General features: G+C 36.0%; 1 long non-coding RNA gene across 1 annotated transcript; it reads left to right on the top strand.

The window, feature by feature from the left end:
• The first annotated feature begins 215 nt into the window (after positions 1–215).
• Positions 216–4015, top strand: LOC149986289 (uncharacterized). Its single transcript, XR_016501050.1, has 2 exons — positions 216–1577; positions 1701–4015. It is a non-coding gene; the product is annotated as an uncharacterized LOC149986289 (long non-coding RNA).
• The last annotated feature ends 1696 nt before the right edge of the window (positions 4016–5711 follow it).

Here is a 5711-nt window from a genome sequence, read left to right on the forward strand (position 1 = left end):
CGCAGCAAAAGAAGGATCAACTTTTGCTATTTATGCTGCACCTATTTTTGAAAACGTAAAGACTTCAAGTGGCATTCCAAGTCAATATCAGGATTATCAAGACGTTTTTGAGAAAAAGAATGCAGATATTCTTCCTGAGCATTGCCCATACGATTGTTCAATCGATCTCAAGGAAGGAACTCTGCCACCATTTGGACCAATTTACAGTTTATCGCAAGATGAGTTGGCTGAACTCAAGACATATATTGACGAGAATTTAGCGAAGAATTTCATACGCCATTCAAAATCTCCAGCAGGAGCTCCAATTTTATTCGTAAAGAAAAAAGATGGATCTTTACGAATGTGTGTTGACTATCGAGGACTCAACAAGATCACAATCAAGAACAGGTATCCATTACCTTTGATATCAGGACTCCTTGACCAGTTAAATCAAGCTAAGATCTATACAAAAATAGATCTAAGAGGAGCATATAATCTAGTACGGATCAAAGAAGGAGATGAATGGAAGACTGCATTTCGAACCAGGTACGGGCATTTTGAATATAATGTCATGCCTTTTGGACTCACGAATGCACCAGCTGCTTTTCAACATCTCATGAATGATGTATTTCGTGAATTCTTAGACAATTTTGTCGTCTGCTACCTAGACGATATCTTGATTTATTCTAAGAATGTTGAAGAACATGAAATACATGTTCGTCAAGTATTACAAAAACTCAGAGATGCAGGATTGTACGCCAAGATGGAAAAGTGTGTATTTCACACTACTCAAGTTGACTTTTTAGGATACATCATTTCAAATGATGGTCTTATGATGGATTCTAAGAAAGTCCAAACAATCATGGATTGGAAGATTCCAAAGACTGTAAGAGATGTCCAATGTTTCTTGGGATTTGCCAATTACTATCGGATCTTCATCAAAGACTTCTCACGAGTTGCAGCTCCACTTACACGCTTGACTAGTAAAGATAAATTCCAATGGAATCAAGAAGCGGAAGCAGCATTTGAAGCCTTGAAGACATCGTTTGTCTCTGCACCAGTCTTATATCGTGTTGACTTTTCCAAGGTATTTTTTATGGAAACAGACGCATCGGATTTTGCCTTGGGTGCAGTTTTATCACAAATGGGAACAGATGACAAACTTCATCCGATAGCTTTTCATTCAAGAAAATTCTCAGCAGCCGAGATCAATTATGAGATCCATGATAAAGAACTTCTTGCGATCGTGGATTCCTTTCAAGAATGGCGTCATTATCTAGAAGGCGCTTCTAGTCTAGTCACTGTGTATACAGATCACAAGAACCTCGAGTATTTCATGTCAGCACGCGTGTTGAATCGTCGTCAAGCTCGTTGGAGTATGTCTTTGTCAAGATTCGACTTCATTATCACTTATCGGCCAGGAAAACAACAAGGTTTGTCCGATGTCCTGTCTAGACGTTCTTATTTTGCACCAAAAGAAGGAGATGCAGCTTTTGAGCAACAAAGAACGGTCCTCTTGAAACCGGAGCAATTTCATCTCCGAGCAGTGAAATCAACATTGACTGTTGATTCAACTTTTCTCAAGCAAATCCAGTCCAGTATGTCCTCAGACCCTCTTGTTCATGATATCGAGAATAATTCTTCCAAGTCTCATGATTCTTCTAAGTTCGAGTTCAAGAATAATCTATTATATTTTGAAGGACGCCTATATGTTCCAGAAGGAAAAGCACGTTTGCGTGTTCTTCAAGCACGTCATGACTTTCCAGCAGCAGGGCACTTTGGATATAATAAGACTCTGGAACTCATATCAAGAGATTTTTGGTGGCCACAAATGTGGAAGTCAGTCAAAGACTTTGTACAATCATGTGATATTTGTTCAAGATCAAAAATTCCTCGACATCGACCTTACGGACTTCTTCAGCCATTACCTATACCAGAACAACCATGGTCTTCTGTTTCTATGGATTTCATCACAGATCTTCCAAACTCAAGATCTTATGATTCTATATTTGTGATAGTAGATCGTTTCACCAAGATGGCACATTTTATGCCATGTACAAAATCTATCACAGGTGAAGAAATAGCTAAGCTTTTCATTGATAATATCTATCGCTATCATGGATTACCTAAAGATATCATATCGGATAGGGGAACTCAATTTGTGTCGAGATTCTGGAGGACTCTTTTCAAGATTTTAAAAGTGGACATAAAGCTATCTTCAGCTTTCCATCCTCAAACTGATGGACAAACAGAGCGCGTAAACCAAGTCTTGGAACAGTATTTAAGGTGTACCATCAACTACCAAGAAGATGATTGGACAAACCTTCTGCCATTGGCAGAGTTTGCTTATAATAATACGGTACATTCCTCCACGCAACAAACACCTTTCTTTGCCAATTATGGCTATCATCCACGACTTGATACTTTTGATTTTTCAAAAGTTGATAATCCTGCAGCAGAAGATATGGCAAATCGGTTGTCAGAGTTACATGCAATAATGAAGACGCAGTTGAAGAAAGCTCAAGAACGACAAAAGATAAATGCAGATGTATATCGTAAAGAGCAACCACAACTCAACGTGGGTGATAAGGTATGACTACTTCGTCGCAATATCAAGACCACTCGACCTTGTGACAAATTGGACTATCGTAGGTTTGGCCCCTTTTCTGTTTCTGAACAGATCAACCCAGTTGCATATCGGTTACATCTACCGGAGTCAATGAAGATCCATCATGTATTCCACGTGTCTCTTCTTGAACCATATAAGACAGTGGATATACAAGGAAGAAGACAAATGCCACCGCCTCCTATAGAAGTAGATAATAATGAAGAATTTGAGGTGGAAGAGATATTAGACTCAAGGCGGCGCCGAAATAAGCTGGAATATCTTGTTCATTGGTGCGGATATGATATTAGTGAGCGCACATGGGAGCCATCCAGGAATCTAGCAAATGCATCAGCTAAAGTCAAAGTTTTTCATCAACGACATCCATCAAAACCAAGATGAAAACCTCTCTTATAAAAGAGACAAGATTGAGGCAAGATAACATTCAATTTCCTATCCATGTTTGTAACTTCTTTACATTTTGTGACGCTAATTAGATGGAGAGCCAACAACCAGCGGATTCAACTCAAGAACCTTCGTTTGCTGACTTACCGGATGAGACATTGCTATTGTCACAACCTTCAAGACGACGCAACCGAGATGAAGACCCTCAAGAACGACATGTTCTTCCTCGAATAGATGGTGAGATACAACGCGTTTGGTATCACGACCTTGGAAGAGATTCTCGATGTTTGGTGATATTATTGGAGATAGGAACGACTCCTGATGGTGTTTCAAATGTATTATTTGAAGGAAGTTATGAAGGCCTCAACAGTGATCAAATAACAGGGTGGTCTTCTCGCCCTGGAATGGGACACTATCGATGGCTAAGAGGACCCATCAACTATCTTCGAAGAGAACGAAGATCAGAGTATGTAGCAAATACAATTCGCCGCATATTAGATTTTCTCAATATATAATCACCGCTCCTCGTGGAACTCGTCTCTAGAAGGGGGGGTAATGTCACGGACATACATATAATTACCTATATGAATAGATAAAAGTATGTAAAAGTAGGTTAATTGTGTAATATCTTCTAGAGAAGCTTTTTAGAAGCTTTATAGACGCTGCTTTGACTTTATAGGAGTCTATAGTTGACTTTTAGGTTAGAAACTTGGTCAACAAGTTAGCCATGTGCCACGCATGTTGGAAGCTTAAAGAACAAGCTAACTACGTGGTCCATCCATAGAAAACTTGCCTTGCAAGCAAAGGCATGTGGCCTAGAAAGTCAACATATATTGGAGGTCTTATAGAACATCGCCACGTGGCTTCTAGTTAGATAGTATATATAGAGGCAAGAGTGAAGCCCTCTTCACTCTTGTCAACTCCTTTCTTGCTTCTAGTCTAGTTTCAAGGGTCTCTAGTTTTCTTGTATTTTGGCAATAGCCATTCCAGTTTCTTTCTTAATATACATATTTCTATTTTGTCCTATTTCTTTTTGAGAAAAGTCTCACTTACTCTTTAGCTTTCATCGAGTTCTTGTCCTTGACATCTTGTTGCTTATCGATTACATCTACCAAACTCTATGAAGATCCACCTTGTATTTCACGTGTCTCTTCTTAAGTCATATAAAATAGTGAATATCTTGAGAAAAAGATAAATGCCACCTCCTCTTATAGAAGTAGATAATAATCAAGAATTTGAGGTGGAAGAAAATTTAGATTCAAGGCGACATCGAAATAGATTGGAATATCTTATTCATTAGTGTGGATATGATCAAAGCGAATGCACATGAGAGCTAGCAAAGAATCTTGCAAATTCAAGGAAGAAGGTTGAGGCCTTTCATCAATGACATTCATCAAAATGAAGATAAAAAATTACAAAGATTCATAAAAGATGATGACTGCTCATTGTCGAACTCGACCTTAGAAGAAAGAGTAATGTCAGAGGCATATACGTTTATTTCAATAGTTACTTATATGATTAAGTAAAAGTAAGTAAATATAGATTAATTTTATAAAGTCTTCTAGAGCAACTTCTTAGAAGCTTCATGGATGTGGTTTTGACTTTAGATGTATTTGTAGGTTATTAACTTGGCTAACAAGCTAAGCAAGTATTGGTAGCTTGTGGAAAAAATTAATTCTATGTAATAGCTTGTAGAATAAGCCAATTATATGGCGCAAACATTGATAACTTTTCTTGCAAATTAAGACATGTGGTTAGCAAAGTCAACATATTTTGGAGGTCCTATAGGACATCACCATGTAGCTTCTAGTTATAAGTATATAAGGAGGAAAGAATGAAGCCTTCTTCATTCTTATCAACACTATTCTAGTCCTTAATCTTGTTTCAAGACTTTCTAGTCTTCTTATTTTTGGCAATAGCCCTTCTAATTCATATTACATTACCTTTTGAGTAACTTTTTAGTTCTTTTTAGTAACACAAGAGTGTATTGAGGATTCTCTTTCTTTGAAATTCATGTCTCTCACACCTTCAAATAGACTAGACTTTTTCTAACCTTGATTTTTTCCATAGTTTAGCTTATAATTCTATTAGAGAAGTAAAAACCTATAAGTCTAATACAACCAAATTCTTATTAATAAATACAAGAGCTTTCATGCATGTTATAAAAAAAGGGTAAGCTTTTTCTATACTTACTACATCTACCTTTGATAGAAAAAGACTTCAAGTGGCATTGAAAGCTAATATTAAGATTATTTAAATATTTATAAAAAAAAGATTACAAATATTCTTCTATAGCATTGTCTCTATAAATGTTCTATTGATCTTCAAGGTCGAGCTCAACCACCATTTGGATCAATCCATACTATATTACAAAATAGAATTGGATGCAATTAAGAAATATATTCACAGCAACTTGGCTAAAAACTTTATATTATAGAAACAATTTAAAATTCAACAAGTTGATGATTAAAAAGATATCAAATCACTACTTGTTTTAAGAAAAAAAAGATGTATTTAGAATACTTAAAATCATAATATATAGTAAATAGTAAAAATATCCTTAGACAAATAAAAAATTAGAATGTTAATTGTAGAAATAGAATCTTAGTAAGTCTTGGAAGTAATTATCTTAGTTGATTTAGTATTTTTGTATTTATTATTGAATATTAAGCTTTATTTATTAAGGTCAATATTTATATTAGCCTTCTATCTATATGTATTA

Source organism: Physcomitrium patens, chromosome 25 (genome assembly GCF_059467195.1).
Source record: "Physcomitrium patens ecotype Gransden chromosome 25, ASM5946719v1, whole genome shotgun sequence".
Taxonomy (NCBI): Eukaryota; Viridiplantae; Streptophyta; class Bryopsida; order Funariales; family Funariaceae; genus Physcomitrium; species Physcomitrium patens.